We start from the raw sequence: 17,895 nt of genomic DNA, 5'->3' as shown, positions 1-17,895 counted from the left end.
CTTGTAACACGCCGTTTTTTTTTTTTTTTTCCTATAGTCATCCGGCCGCGTGTTATATCTGCTTATCTCCGGCACATGTCAGGGCGTAATAAATTTTCTATAGTGTTGGATTTAGGAATCGCCCGGTTTGAGGGTATTATGGCCAAATATAACAGAGTTTTGACCAAAGGTTTCCTTCTATTTTATTTTGAGGAAGTTGCTTGATACAATGTTATTATGCAATGGGGTTCTTGGTCGCATAGGATTATTTAGGCGATCTCACTCAATGAAGCGAAGACGGTCTACATTTTAATTTTGTATCTATAAAGTACAGATGGTTTTTGTTTTGTTATGGATAAGTGCTACAAATGTATTTGGGGTAAGGAATTGGGAAAAAAAATACTTCAATTGGGGTAAGGAATTGGGAAAAAAAATACTTCAATTGGGGTAAGGAATTAGGAAAAAAAATGTACTATATTGAAGTGTTTAATGCCACTTATAGTCATTAACCAAAAGCATATATAGAGGTCAATATCTCTTGGAAAGCCAAAACTCTTATTGCTTTTAAGGACTAATTCTCATCAACTCTGTTGTGAAACAGGGAGTTGGAACAAGCCAAAATAAGTGTGGGAGGAAAGAGTATGCATTTTTTGTTTTTCAGGAAAAGTGGAAAAGAAAAGCATTTCATTTTAGAATGTGAGGCCTTCAAAGAAAACAAGAAAAGTTATGCATATATGTTGGTAGCTAACTCCTGGGATAGTCTATTTAGCAAGGGGTTTGCCGAGAAGCTGAGTCTATTTAGCAAGGGGTTTGCCGAGAAGTTGAGAGCATTTATTGTGAAACTTTATAGAAAAAAAAAACTGAATACATCAAGCAGACAAAGAAACAATCTATTCCATAGGCTATCTTTAACCTCGTGGACGTTAAAATAATTTATTTCTTTCTTCTTTCTTTCTATGATTTCTCATTAAAATTAATATATTTACACCATTCATTTATAATATTCAAAACTAATGATTTTTTCTTCTTTTATTTGAATTATATAAATATGAAATTAACATTAAAAAAAATGAAATTTTTGTGATCTATATAATTTATTTCTCACGAACCAGTGCATCATCATCAGGACACAAGGACAAACAAGGAAGAATGCATCGAGTTAAATAGAAAGATAAGAAGAATTTATTTTCTTTATTAATTTAAAAATATAAGTCTATATATAGAGTTTGGAATTATGATAATTTTTTTACCTAATTCGTTAGTAATAGGAGGGTTTTGGATTTTTTTTTATGACTAATTATAAATAATGTTGATTTTAATAATATTTTTATTTCACAATTTAATTAAATTAATAAGTATTTTTGAAATATATTATAAAAATTTAAATTCAAATGGTTCACTATAAAAATAAAAATAGAATAAATTAAGTTAAAAATAAAAGGGAATCAATCAAAGGGTCAAAATTAACTAACAAATAGTTAAGGGATAAATGAGGAGGGAATTAACAATTAACCCAAGGGGGAGAAATCAGAGGAGTCAAAAAAAGAGAAAATTGAAATTTAAAAATTCAAAGTTTAAGGGGATAAAAATAAAAATAAATAAAAAATAAAAATAAAAATAAAAGAATAGAAATTGATACCACCAAATGAATCAAGAGATGAAATTAAAAAACTAAGAGGATCCTTGCCCTTTCCTCTTAGCCGAAAGTGCACTTTTTTTTATGTCAAAGCTCAAACAATCAAATTAAGGATTATCCCCAAATGGTTACCAATTTGTAATGCTACACCCCTCAAGCCAATTCAACTCCTTTAACCCTCAATGCTAATGAATATGGATAAACTATGAGGATAAGAAAGACATTATAGTCGGAAACAACCTCAAACTATCTCATATGTGGTGATGTCCACCTCAAGGTCATGAAGCCTAGTCAAACCACAATAGTCACTCTGAAGAGTGTCCATTATGGCCTTCGGAGCATTCAACCCTATAATAAATCCATAAATGTGTTTTTCTGTTTTTTCCATTATGGGATTTAAACATTGCAAAGATATAGGTGGGTGAGGATCTTTCACAAAACCCTTCAACCTTCTTACCCACACTAGAGTTTTCATCTATTTGGAAATTTTGAGTTAGGATGATAGCATGGACATAAGGGAAGGTGGTGATATGGTGGCCATTTTTCTCTCCCTGCATTGTTCATGGAATGTGAGAGATCTATTTAACCTCAATTGTGAAGGAAAATTTATCATACATTTAAGGAGTTAGATATTATTTATTCATAAGAGGTTAATAGTGTTGGTTTAGCATTTAGAATAACCCTTGACTTTATCTAGGCAAATTTGAAAATATATATCTCTAATCCTCAGGAAGTCAAGGAGGGGTGGTTACTTTATTATCGATTGAGATTGCTAAGATATTGTTTATTGGGATATCAAGTAGACTCAAAAACTCATTTCGGTTACTTTGAATTGAGATCATAACACTTAATGGGTGGAAAATATTTATGTATCTAATGATATGATTGAATTGGTCTTGTTGTAGTGATGGATGGTTGAAAACTTACCTAAACTTACTAATATATCATGACTATGTCATGTTTGAATCTCAAATAGGATAAGAAAGGTTTATTTGCTCAACAAGGAAGCATAAGGGTAAGGGGCAATGGTTTTGCTCACATTCTAGCTGAGGCATGTTTAACCTAAATATATATAGAAATAATGATTCATCTAACATGTAGCTAATTTGCTCCATTCTTAGAAATTAAGAGGTGTAGTGTTCTTAACAAATTGGATAGAGTTGTTCTTCATAATCACTATCTTATTTTAGATCATTCGTACAATTCACAAGTCACTTATTCATTGATCCCACTACTTATTGAATGTTTCATTTGACTAGTCCCAATTCCATCAATAGAATCAAGAAAATTGGAATTTGGTCCTTGCACTATATAGGGACAAGCAATGGATCTTGTAGTGGAATGAGGTTGTTGCTAGGTTCTCCTCTTTTGTTATGGGTTTTGGGAGGGAAATAAATGTTATTAGAAGGTGAAGGTAAAATATTACCACATGATATTGCTACAAAACAAACTGGAACATATATTAAGCATCACTGAAGACAAAATAGCAAAAGGGGCTCATATTTCAACTTGAATTCACTATATTGGGAGAGGGGATAAACCCACCAATTTTTTTTTTTTGCTATGGCCACCAAGGAAATTTTTGAAAGCATCAATGATTTTAAATTCAATGGCATTAGATTCCCTCAAAGAGTGTGAGTTTGTCAATCATTCACAATGGTATTCTAGTTGGGACATGATAGAGGAAGACAAGGTGGTTGGTATTTTATGGATTTGATTGGAGTATTTGTTGTACTCCTAAGAATGTGATGGATGCCATTCATGTCTGTAACACCCCACCCCACATTTACCTACTTTTGCAAGCTCTCTAGGGTAAAATGAGCTGACAGTTACTATGACATGATCCAACATCCAAGTTCCAGTTATGGAAGTGGGGTCTATAAAATGGAAACATACTGCAATCTCCCAGGAGCACCACATCACCCAGATACCAGACAACATCTATTGATGATCTTTCCTTGGGCTGGAACTAACTTTTTTCTTGACCCTACATCCCAGCTGCACACATGCCAAGCTATGCATGTGGTTGGAAAGCTCCAACAACACACACATACCTTCCTCCATGTGGTTGCAATTGAAATCTCTCAGTTCAGAGGGCGCAAATAACAACCTAGATATGGATTTTCAGGGCTATCTACATGCCAACTAACTACAACAACCCAGAACTTTCCAGAATTCAATCTAAGATGATGATAAGTTAGTATGATGAGTACTAAGGCTAGATCTTGCTCAAAATTTTCCAAACACATACTGGAAAATTCGTCAAACACATGGTAAACATGATAATCTACAAGCCATGAATGCATATATGTTCATTGTTTTCTTAACTTCATTAGAGAGTCATCAAGAACGTCCAATGCCCCCTCAAACTAGTTGTAACAACACTTGTTAGCGCATACATTCATATACAATTCAATAACTTATCAAGCCATAAGAAATATCCATAACAAGAGCACATTATACAACATAATGTATTATGCCTATAACCAACATTTAACCAAAATAAATCCATGACAACCAGTCATAAAATAAACAAAATAACCCATACAAGTGCTCATTGATATCAATAAGAAATAACACATAATAACATATGCATAAATCCAACCAAGTCAGTGACTTCCCTGTACCACCCGACCATAGGTTGGGCTGAACCAAATCTCTCGTTCAGCCAATCACCCCCATGCCATATTCCAAGCATGATTGTGGGACCATATGGGTTAAACCAAAGTAGAACCAAATAGGGATTCCAGAGGCCAAACCACTTCAACCCTCAACCACAGTGATTTCACACTAAACCAGTCCAAAAATCACTAACGCCAAACAAGATTGGATGCCTCTGACTTTCTTCACCATACCCAAAGGAATTTTCCTGTCTCCACCCATCCGTCAAGAGTTCTAGGAGAAATCCCATATCCACCCTCAACCCTTGGAGATCTTCCCCGTGAATGCCTCCTCAGGTGTCGTCTTGTCTGGTGCTCTATGTGGGACCCTGCTATATATGTAAACTATTGTAATACATGCCTCTACCCATAAGTATCATGGGATATCCTAGATATAACATCACTCTTGTTGCCTTTGAAATAAAGTAATTCTTCCTCTCAACAACCCTATTATGTTGTGGTTGTAAGGAACCATCCACTCTCTCTTGATTTTTTCCCTAGTGCAGAACTCCTGGAACTCCTTACTAGTGAACTCTCCTCCATTTTATGACCAAAGAACCCTAATATTCCTACCTGTCACATTCTCCACTAGAGCTTTGAACCCTTGAAAACGACTGAAGACCATATCATTTGTCTTCAAGAAGTATATCTAGGTCTTCCTCGAGATATCATCAATAAAAGTCATGAAGTACTCGTATTCCTTGAGAGACTTCATAGACATCGACCCACATATATTTGAATGCACTAATTCAAGTATCCCATGTGATCTCGTGTCACTCCTTGGAAAAGCTACTTTCGCAAACTTCCCCAAAACACATCCTCTAAAAACATCATCATGCTCTGTGCTCACCCTTGTAACACCTTTCACCATCTCACAAAGAAATCTAAGTGCTCCATTATGTATATGGCCCATCATTCTATGTCATATCTCCCATTGATCCCTCAGTTATTGTTGCTAACTAATGCCTTAGGAGTGTCCATCTGCAACCTGCACAATTGGCTTCTCCTAACTCCAATAACTATAGGTGATCTTTGATCCTTGTGCTTCAATAACGTCTGCGCCCCTATAAAGAGTACATTGTACCATTTATACTGAAGGATAGATACAAAAATTAAGTTCATCCCCAAGCCTGACACATGCAACATGTCATGAATCAGAATCAACTTGCCATTCTCCCTCTGAAACATAATCGTCCCTCTTGCAATTGGGTTGCACTTGGAATTGTGCCCCATCTGGATAAAAAATATGATGCCTCCTTCTTGAAGCTACACAAGTACTCTCTAACTCATGTAATGTAGAATGATACTCCAATGTCTATATACCAAAGTCACTATGAAGTTGAGATAGATAGGCAAGCTATCAACGTGAAATCTTCATCCATCTTGATGGAGAGATCATTTTCACTCACTAAAGTTGTTGTTTGCTTCTTTCCCGTCTTCTCGTTCTTCTTCCTCTATGGTAAATTGCTGACATAGTGGCCAAACTCAAGACATCCATAACAATTGAACTTTGAAAGGTCCTTCTTCTTCTTCTCACCTTTTGGGTTCGATCCCTTGCTGGATACCTTCTTCGCTTTTCCTTTCCTAGCTAGGGCCATGTTCTCCTGCTACTCCTCACTCTTTTGAGTTCTACTATTGCTACCACTGAAAAGACTGAGTCTCAACTCCACTTGGGTGAAATCAATCCCAACATGGTAACATATCTCGTCCATTGATCACTTGGATGAATACATCCCACTACTCCGTAAAGCCATTCAAGGCTATATGTACCATCCTGTCATCATCTGGTTTGTCTCCCACTACAGTTAACTCGTCCTTTACCAATCTAAGTATGGTGAGGTAACTTGTAACTTCTTCTCCCTTCTACATCTTTATATTCCTCAATTTTTCTCTAAGAAGTAGTTTCCTGTTAGTGATAGCATCCTAGAACTGAAATTCAAAATAATGTCCCACATCTTCTTTGTTGTATCCAACTCAACAATATGTGGAACTATATGGTCCTTGACTCCATCAAAGATTATCCTTCATGTTTTGGCATCTTCCTTATGATATGTTGAAAGTTGTTGTGGATCTGTAATAATGATCATCACATTGGTCACGTAGTCCTTGAGACCATTCTCTTCCAACAATAGAGAAATTTTGGCTTTCCAGACACCAAGATTTGAGGCTCCATCAAATTTGTCATGATCTCTTAAACCTATTGAGGCCATTTTAAACTCCAAAAAATTAAACAAAACCCAAATAAACTAAAGAATATAAACTGAGTTCAAAACCCTCATCTTTTCTCTTCCTGTGCCTATGCGGAGCCTTCTTCTTCCCTCAAATATGCTCTGATTCCATGTGAGATTTTATTACTATTGCAGTTAACCGGTTATTACTTTCCTATCAATTGATTATTTGGGTTCTGCAATTTCTTTGCGGCAAATACTGAATAAAACACTATTGCAACTTTCTTAGTACTTGGTCTGGCCATCCTTTAGAACTTGACTTTTTCTATTGGTTTCACCTTGTGCTTCCCTTGTTCTATGACTTTCTCTCATGTTCTATGATCAAAATATCATTCACTTGAATCATCATCTTTACCCTACATTAAATTTATCATTATAATAATCATTATAAGTTATAAAAAAAACATTATTATATTAAATACAAAACTAAAACCTTAACGTTCAATTAATAATTACTTAATATTTTTATAAGTTATAATTATTATTATAATAAATTAAATTAAAATAAAAAAAATAAACCAATACTGATGATTAAATAATCGAATTATAAATTTTTAATAATAAATAAAATATAATAACTAAAACATTAATTAAATAAATATAAAACCAAATGAATTAAATTAAAATATAGTATAGAATAAGTAAATTAAATAACATAAAACAAACCAATTTAAATAAAATAATAGACATTTTTTTTTTTTAAATTATATAAACTATAAACCTAACTCCATACTTTCTACTTGCTCTCCACATGAATCACGTTTTATTACATACATTTATTATTATTATATATATAAAATGATATGATATTTTAAAATCCACGGTACTAAAAATGGTCTATAAACCAAAAAAAAAAATAACTTATAAAACAAATAAAAAAAATAATATATAAATTTAAAAAAAAAAATTACTCTATTAAAAATATGTATGCCTATGACATAAAAACTATCGTGCTACCCAATAAACGTGATTTCCACGAATATAGAAAAAGAACCAAGTTATATATAATACGACTTGTGTTACCCATCGAGTCCGTCGGAAAGGTTAACCACCGAGCCACTTTACACTCGACAACCGTTGATCACATCTTCGCTGAATGAAATTTCATCGGACTTGGGTCCTTTCTATTTTTCCGCTCCTCCATTGGATTTCAAATTTTGTACAAGTTTTATGTATTATAATATATATGTTTTAATATAATATCTATTTGTGTAGATAATTATATAATGATTTACTTATATATACATATATATTATTTAAAGATAAAAATTCATAGGATAAGGGTGAATATGAATTGAGTGATTTGGACTTGCTAAGATAATCCGTTGCAGGAGAGCGAGGATGGCTAGGGTTTTCCTTGATGTCGCCGACACATTGCAGAACTGCGAAGGGGCAGAGATAGCAGAGAAACCTTGGAAAAAATCGACCGCCGGATCAACCGAGTTGTTCACGCCATCATGGATCTGGTATCGCAGCGGAACAGACCACAATCCCTCTGCATCCCGGAGGCCGATTGGTCTGCTTACAGGTCATGGACGAGCTCTCATTTCCTGTTTAAGGGTTATTTTCACTGTATATTGTTTGCTCTTATTGTAACAGGTCACGGTATGAACGATACAGCCCGCTATCGACCAGATCCGCAAACGAAAACAGAATACCATCTTGATTCGATGCCATTAAGTGCGTTAAAAGGCAAGGATGAAGCGGACTAGCCGGAGATGGCCGTGCGAGCGGGAGTCAAACAAAACGCTGCTCCCCCATCTCCCGACGGAAGAATGAGGGGCGGCTCAGATCTGACACCAGAACCACTACGGCTGCATCTGGAACCACTACGGCTGCATCTGGAAAAAGAAAGAAAGCCCTTTAACGCGGAAGGAAGGCATACAAACCCTAGAACCACCATCGATCCGCCAGATCCGGAGAACAATCATGCAAATCGGGGCTTGGTTAAGGCTGATCCGTCAGATCTGAAACAAATATTTATCAGATCGGTAGAAGGCAGACACTATTGTGTACAAATCAAGGAAGGGATGGATGTTCTGGAGTTAAAAAAGCAGATCCAGATCAAACTGGGAACTCCGGCAACATACCAAAATCTTTTATTCTCAGGACTCTGCATGCAGGACCAACACACTCTCCAGCACTATGGAGTTGTTAAAGATTCAACCATCATCCTCAATCTGAGACTTCGAGGCGGATGCAAGGGAACCAGCTCAAAGAATACAGGCTCTTTCCGCGATGCAGTCAAAGGAAAGGAACCACTGCAACACAGACCAGCACCCACACCAGAGCTTCCAGGGCCCTACATTGTGGAACAGAGGCCAGAATCACCTATGCTTACTGTATCATTGCCGGAGGTAACAGATCTATACACAGATTTAATTCACAATGTTGTTATATGCAGATTTAACGGTTATTGGCCCAAAGCTGATGCACTGCATCAATGGGTTTTTACTTCATGGACATCCAAATGTGAAATATATCTATGCCCTAAGGGATTCTTCATAGTCAGATTTAGCACAGAACTGGAACGAGACAATATCATTAATCAGGGGCCTTGGTTTTGGGGCAATGTTGGTCTCTTTATCACCCCCTGGTTCCCGGAATTTGATGCCAATACCATGGTAGTTTCGACAATGCCAGTTTGGGTAAACAATGCCAGTTTGGGTAAGGCTACATAACCTCCCACTGCATTTCTGGCATCGAAAAGCATTAACAGCCATTGGGAATTCCTTAGGAAAACATCTTAAAATAGATGAGGACAGAGCTAACCGGGGAATTTTCACATATGCCAGAATATGTGTAGAGGTGGATCTAAGTCAAGGACTCCCAGATCACGTCACATTGAATTTTAATAATTCATTGTGGACGCAACAACTTGATTACGAGAACACGGCTTTCAGATGTCGCGGCTGCTTGCAGACAGGGCACCTTCAATATGCATGTCCACTGTCTTGTAAGGAGCCTAAGGGGAACAAGAAACAACAGAAAAAACCAAAAGGTTGGCAGCATACTGAACCACTGGAGGAGAAGGCACTGAACACGGATCCCATAGACGTACAAAGGAGACAGGAAAAAACTCAGGAGGAGAACACCGAAGGGCCCAAATTGGAGCCAAATAGCTTGGTACGGCAACAAGAATTACAGCTGGAAATAAGCGGTGCCAAACGAGCACATAGCTCCGAAGGATCGGACTCGGATAAAGAACAACCAGTGTACACAGAGGAAAACCAACTTGCCATAATTGTCCCCACTCCCAACGCTGGAGTCTGGCGTAAAGTAGAGAAGAAAAAAGGAAGGAAAATATAGGCCTGTAGACACAACTTTTTCTATTATTTCTGTTGTATTCCTGTCATTACAGGAACAATTTTTTGCCCCTTTGTGTTTTTATTTCTGTTTGCTGCCTGTCATTACAGGAACAGCCATATGCATATGCTTCAAGCATCTACAAAATGTAATTTTATCAATATGAATAAAATTACGATTTTTTCTTACGGGAAAAAAATGATAAAAATTCATATACATATATTAATATTATACCATTCATATATATTATTGAAACTTTATATAAATATTATACCATTCATATATGATTGAAATTTTATCTAAAATACATATTATTTAATATATTTAAAAATTATTTAAATTTTATAGTAAAATGGAAATCTCAAAATTTATAGGTCAATTTTTATTTTATATTTAAATTGTATTTCATTTAAATGTGTATTTTATTTTATTTCTAATGGTTGAATAGAGAAATTGTGTAGTCTTAAATTCATGTGTAGTATGGGAGGAACATTTAAGAGAAATTTATCAAAAATTTAATAATTTGAAATTATTTTCATCGTTTTTTTATAGTTAGAAAAACTTTACTATATTTTACCGTGGTAAAAATCAAATTCATTTTATAAAGCTACATGAAATGATTTTTTGGGGAGAAGGGTGAGTTTATATTTAAATTTTATTTATCATTTATTTTACATTTGAGAACTAATTCATGTATTTTCTTTTTTAATGCAAGAAAATTATTAAAAATGCTCATTATATGAGAGATTTGAGTGAAAGTCCATTTAAATGATGAAATATATATTTCATTTAGATAAATTTATTATTATTAATGTAATTTTAGTTTGGAAGTTACGAGAATGAAATGGGAAACTAACTCCCAACCATACAAAAGAAGATCCAAATGCTCATTTGAGGGGTTGGACAGTGGACAAATTGAAGGTGGTGCATTGGAGATGAAGACTTATCATTTTTTATGGCCATAATGTACTTGTTACAATGGTATTTCTCATGGTGACAATGAGGATTTTAATTTAACAATATCATAATTCATTTATTTCTTCATTATCTTTTTATGTGTTTTATTTACATGAGGTTTTATTCACTGATTCATCATGCAAGTTATTGGTATAACATGATTATTCAATAATATTGCATGCAATAATGATTTAAATATTTGAATACTTGATATTAAGGGTTATTTAAATCATATTGGAGTTTATTTGTTGCAGAATGGAACTCTAATGATACATGTTATCTAGGGTTTATTTTCACTGTAAATTTGGATATCACTAAAAAACTAGTCCTTTCAATTTATTCCTTTTTTCTTTTTATTTTATTATTTTTCTTCACTATTTATTGCACTCAGATATGTGAATGATTGAAAATACTTAGATTTGACTGGATTCTCAAATCTTTCACACATTAATTTGATTTAATATTTTCTCAAATATTTATTGTTAGAAATAATTAATTCAAATTTTCTAATTGTTTGTGTAGGGTAAACTAATAGTGATACTTGATGTCTTATTTTTTTGTTTGTTAAGCTTGGCAGGTCCATTCCATTTTCTATTATATAATAAGCAAGTTTACACCACACAGATTAACCAGGTGGCCTCAACTTGCCCCAAGGGGAAACCAAGTCTGTTGGCCACGTTCAACGTTGTAAGCCATCCAAAAACAATATTGTTTTAATCTTTCCAGCCAGGCTAGATACATCTCTATCTCATGTCCAGACACTACATAACTGTAAAAACTGACATTTGCAACATAAAAATTAAAAGCTAACCGCATAGACCAAAATTATGCATGGGGATGAGTCTAATCCTTATGTTCCTCTGAGGCAAATGCGACGGGAGCTGGATCCTCAGCTGATGCCCTTGGCATGCCATACAACTCCAGAATGCAAGGGATGTGGCGGTCAATTCTGTCCATCCTGATATCTTGTTTGTGCAGCTGGAAGATAATTTTCTCCATGTCCTTCTTATAATTCGACATTCCTTGAACTGTCACCACCATACCCACGGATATCTGCTCCATCGCCTTGCCTAGTAGACTCTTCATTAACCAGTACAAGTACAACGTTTGCTTGAACTGTGTGATTCTCCCACGGGTGTTCCCTGGATCCGGAACAAGAGTCCTCCAATTATCCATCTCTTCCTCCGTCTCACTTCCTTGCTTCTCCTCTTCCCATTGTTCCCCCAATTTTTGAATGCCAACATCTGTCCCCTCACGGTAAGCCTTTGCTGCTTCAATGACGAGGTTCTCTACAAATTTCCGACCCCTATGAGTTTGCGATGTGCTCGACCCCTTATCTGTCCGGGGAGCTGGGCCTCTCCTGTCACGACCACGTCCTCTCGCAGCACAGGCCATGACCTGTTTTCCAGAACACTGTTGACACCCAGAAAAAGTCAGATTCAAATTTAGAATTTTCGTAATACGCCACCTTGTCTGTTCATGTTTCTTCTCCCCTCCATTTCTCACCACATAGGTGCAGGGGTGGGCCAAAGCCTACAGATCACTGAGGGGAGGTCTTTGACCCTTACCTCGTGGCCCGCCATTGTTCCCTCCCCCCTTACTATGGATTGTATGTAGGTCGTCCCACCTCGTCTCAAGCCGAGCCCAATGACCCTCCTTGATTTTGGCAGTAAGTTTGTGTTGGTTCCAGATCCTTGCTCCCTCGACCCAAAGATAAATGGCTTTGCCTCTCAAGTCCCTCCGACTAGTTTTCCACTCAGGATTCCTGGCCTTGTCATCAATCTCGTGCAATTTCTAGCTATCCCAATGATTTTTTTGCAGGCTACAGTCGTGGCTGCAACCCCATCCCCCTATCATCAGCTTCCCCTTGCCATTCTCTACAAACCCCGACCCCTCTTCAATTGCGGTGCCGCTATCAAGATTTTCCCCGACCTTAGTTACAGAGTGCATAATCTCACAACCCCGCAGTCATGGGTTTTACCCTTTTGGGAGAAAGTATAGATACAAAACCAGGCCATGGAAAGCAGTTGCCTCCCCCATTGCCACCAGAAGCATTCTATTCCCCAGATTTTCAAACTCTTTCCCCTCCTTCCCCCCAACATAAACCCAACTAGAACATAGATTCAATGTTGATTCAAAGTCGAATTACATACCTGGTTCCTGCAGGTGTTCGTCCGCAACCTAGGTTCCTCCTGTTCCGTCGACCTTCCTCTACTCTGTTTCACCACCCTTCTCCATAGTCTTTTGCTCTTGCGTTTCACGTCGAATGACCTCGCCTGCTCCAACACCCTGCCTTATCTTCTATCCAACCACCTTGCCCACTTCCCCAGCATACATTCATGCTAAGGGACACGCACCCCTTGCCTTGAGCATATAGAGGACGACACTAATAAGTACTCGGGTACTAAGCCTGACTGCACCCAGGTTGTCCCAACTGACAACCCACATCTCGTTTGGGAGGACACTTGATGTCTTATTATTTTAACCTCATATTTCAGTTAGATACAATTAAGCCAATTTACTTTAGTTTCTTTCCTTTTCCTTTTATTTTAAAAATTAACCCTAATGTTGTGTGTGAGTTATTATATGTTAATTTAAAATCTCATATTTATTCATAAATGATATTTTAATTTGATAAGTTTCATGTGCTATATGCCTACCACTTTTTTTGCCAAAAAACCTTATTTTATTTATAAAACACTCATTATCATTAATCTGGCGTGATCATTTTTCTTTAAAGAATATTTATTTAATTAATATTACTACGAGAAAATACCCCCTGTGGTGAACGGGAGATCATCCCTTGTTGCCTAAAGTAGGAGGATTCTTGGAATCCTTAGTGTGTCTTCTCGGTTGTTGGCAGTTACCAAGGCAATCTGAGAACCAACATTCTTCACATAAAATAAATTAACCATGGGAAATTAAATGTTATAGTGCATACACACACACACAAATAATGAACACCGATATTTTAGGACAAATATCCCAAGAAAACCCGTGTGGGGAAAACCAATTTTGCAGATGAGTATTTTTATTATTCTTTATCAAAATTTTGTGATTGAAAATTACAATTGTTTAGCACAAATTATCAAACCTCCAAAAAAATAATTTTATCACTTCTATAAGTCGATTTGGATTCCTGGAGACAACTCGACCCTCCTAATTCAACTCGACCTCCCTCTCGCTTAGTGAATCCGGCCCTCTTTGGAAAACTTGCACTGCTAGAAAATAATCTCAACCTCCACTAGAATTTGACTTCTCTTAGAGAACTCAACTTCTCATGTACAAATTGTTCGCTCCTGTTATCACCAAAAAAATGTTCACTTAGCCATTTCTTACTAAGTTGATTAAAATACACCATGTAGAATGGAATTCTACCATGGAAAAACCCACTTTCACCATAAGAAATAATTTAGTAAACCATTTTTCCTAAATTATTTCTCATTTAAATATAAAAATCCTATGAGAATAATTAAATAAATAAATATTTATTTATTATTCCTCATTTATTCCTTATTTTCCTTATGAGATAATTGTTAAATCATTGTTTAATAATTATTTCAAATTCATATTTGTCTTAATTCTCACAAAGTGATTAATAAATCATTTTTATTTGTTAATTACTTTAACCACTTTCTAAATAAAAATATTTGACCATTTTGAATGTCTTTTCCCTCTCAAAAAATATAATAAAATATTCGCAATGGCTAAATTTTGATTTAGACAATAATATTTTATTGTTTTCTAATTCTCAATCTATTCTAATATTTTGTTATAAATAGAGGGTTTTCTCTCCATTCTTCACCATGACCATTTTCATTGTCCCATTATCATATCATAGCATTTGAGCTCCCACTTGAGTTCAAGCATCTTTTTGTTTTTGTTTTTTGCCCGTTGCATACCACATATTGAGAGAGATGCATATTATTGAGGCATGAGGTCAAGAAGGACCCATCCCACAGAGGGGGATTTACAAACCCAATTTTGTAATCACTCCTCACAAGGTGTATTATTCTTGATTAATAAAATTGATTATTCATATTCTCCATTGGGTTGTTGCACTTATATTTATGTTGTTATATGTTTCTATTTGCATGCCATATTTTTCTACAGGGTTTTTCTAACATTTTGTTGCAGATTTGAAGCATAGACACAATTTTTTTTTGTTTTGGGTTATAAGTCACCTATAACTTAAGTAAGGGATTTTGATACACTTTTCCAAAAACTTTACACTAAGAAATGACGATTCCACTGGGTCTTTAGCTCTTTATTTGTTGACGACTCCACTGGTGTAGTAATTCACATCATAGTGACTGTTGTTTTAGCTATTTTTCAGTGTTTTTTCATATTTTTTATTTCTCTCAATTTCTATTTTTAGATTTCTTTTATTTTCTAGAATTTTCTTTCTTCTATTTGGTTTCTGTGACTTTTTTGCAGATTACAGGGACCAACGGTGTAGGAGATATCACAATCTAGAGCAGTTCTGCCGAGCGAAAGAGTTGGGAATAGAGCGCACTTTTTGTCCTAAAACCTACATCCCCCAATGCACTTTTCAAGTCAGAACTTGCACTTTTTTTTTATAGCTAAGATTGTTTTTTGTGTGTCGGGAAGGGTTTCTGTTCTATTTCTGAGCCACGTCTAGGCCTAGATCCACTTAGTACTTTTCTCATTGAGGAAGGAAAAATCCCCCTAGGGTTTATAGTACACCTCTATCATTTAGGAATAGGATTGTTGAGTTGAGAAGTCTAGTGTGAAACATTTTCAGCCACTGTTTTTTAGTAATTTTCCCACTTTTTTGCAGTCCTTTTAGATAGGTTTTTATAGCACGCCATTCCATTTATAATCTTGTGTTGTATTTCCCCTTTAGGATCCCCTTGTGCATCCTCCCATTTGCATCTTATTATGTGCCATTTTCTAGCATTTTTACCTCTGTTTTTTGTTGGTTTTTTACATCACTTTTAGTAGTTTTTTCCTTTAGATCCCAGTCCCTTACACAATAGATATTTTGGCCATTTTTTGTGTCCTTGAGTTGCTTTTTTGCCATCATTTTTCTTGCTACTTGATTTCCTTTTTGGGAGGGGGATTGTGTGCTTGATTTTGATATTCATTTTATTGTTCATTTTCAGTACTATTTACTATTTATGCACTTTATTTTCAGCAACATTGGCATCATCAAAACATGCTTAATTAACTCATCCAGTTGACACATTTTTCATACATGCACACTCTAAGTGAACATGAGCTTGGTTACAACTGCCAAGCCAAGACTTGAAACACTCCAACATATAAATAACTTAACTCGCATAGATTAAGCCCACTTGGGCACAAGGACCAAAACAATCTTTGTAGTTAGGCGTAGGATCAATGGGATATGCTTCCAATAAAAACCATTGATCTCTTACATTGAGACATAGAAAGTTGAAATTTTAGGGAGCTTAAAATCCTTCACCATCCCACAGTCCAAAGCTAAAGTGCGTCAGAAACCTGATTTAGAGGGGTTTAGGCTAGGTCACGGTGCGAGCAGTTCTCCCAAGTTTGAAGGTAATCCTGGAGAAGACCCCACCGATCATGTTCATTCTTTCCACATGCGGTGTTCATCAAATTCCATTACTGAGGACTCCATTTGTCTTCATCTCTTCCAATGCACCCTAACTAGAGCTGCTTATAATTGGTGTGTCAATCAACCACATGCCTCTCATTCCACCTTTCATACTCTTTCCAATGCCTTTCTTTCATATTTCCAATTACCTTTTTGATATGATACCATTACTGAACTATTGACCTATTTTCGTCAAACTTCTGCCGCCCACCTTCCTGACCATGTACAAGAATGACACAAAAGGAGGAGCCTTTTGTAAATCCCCTAAATTTGAAGACTGTGTGTATATGGATTGGTTTTTTAGAACCGTTTTGGCCCCCATAGGTAAAGGTGTCACCTCTCACTTCCCTCATACTTAGGAAGAAGCTCTCCAAATAACCTTGAAATATGATCTGATATATGCCCAGTTAGGATATGTTTATACTATCCTTCCCAATCTGCCTTAGTCTAGTGTTGATAATGCACCAGGGGTATCTCATGCCACTGACAGTATTGTTGAATCTCTTTCCCATCCTCACATATCCCCTTATCCTCAACCTTCTATTAGTTATGGTCAACCCCAAGGGGGGACCATTTTTTCTTACACCTATCCCCCTCCCGATCCTTCGCATGTCAAATCTTACTAAGGTACAAGCATGCCATATGCATTTTCCCATTCACATTAGCCAATGCTAAGGCCAACTATTTCTCAACCTAGTTACCAAAATGTTGTCGTGAATCCTTATTATCCTTATGCATTTCCTAGCGCTTCAACCCTGACAACACCAATGCCTCCACATCCTTTGCGACAATAGAAACTACCTCCACAAAGTCAAGTGTATGCTCAGCAGAGCACTACCATTCCCCCTAACCCCAAGAGATGAAATAAGGGGAAGGGTAACCAGAACCAAAAACCTCAAGGTAACCAAGGCAACCAAGGTAGACAACCTAATGCCAATAAGGGTGACTAGCCTAATCTCATAACCAAGAAACATGCCACAAAACCCAAGAAGAACAAGGTTCTTAGAACTAATAAACCTTGTGGTTATTGTGTGACTTATGGCCATTACACACATGAATGTCCTCTTTTACCTCAGATGCATCAGACATGGGAAGGTCAAACAACTGCTTCTAGAGGAACTCAACCCACAGCTCCACCTCCTCCTCCCTCTTTGTCGCAGCCGATAGTGCTTACGAATCCATTCCCTTATCGATGATATGTGGCTACCCAAACATCCTAGAATCCTCTAGCCCCCCAATCTTCGCAATATGTCAAAAGTAATTACCATGTTCTCATGTTGAATTCCGAAGATATCAACCTACAGATTCGGTCATGCTAGTATGACACTCCTCTTTATAAGTCAGCGACTGATTCCCAAACCAAAGTTTCCATCAAACCCATGTCGTCACCAAATGGTACCTTACGAATCCCTCAGCCTAAGGTAGAGGTTCACCCTAATATCACCAAAATTCCATTATGTCGAAATGTTGCTTCTTCTAAAGCCGCCCATACATATAATATAGTATGTGACTGAGTGCAATCTCCTGCTG

The sequence above is a fragment of the Pinus tabuliformis genome, chromosome 8, assembly GCF_031772625.1.
Source record: "Pinus tabuliformis cultivar Carrire ecotype Pingquan chromosome 8, CPIR1, whole genome shotgun sequence".
Lineage (NCBI taxonomy): Eukaryota > Viridiplantae > Streptophyta > Pinopsida > Pinales > Pinaceae > Pinus > Pinus tabuliformis.
Note: the sequence above shows the minus strand (reverse complement) of the source record.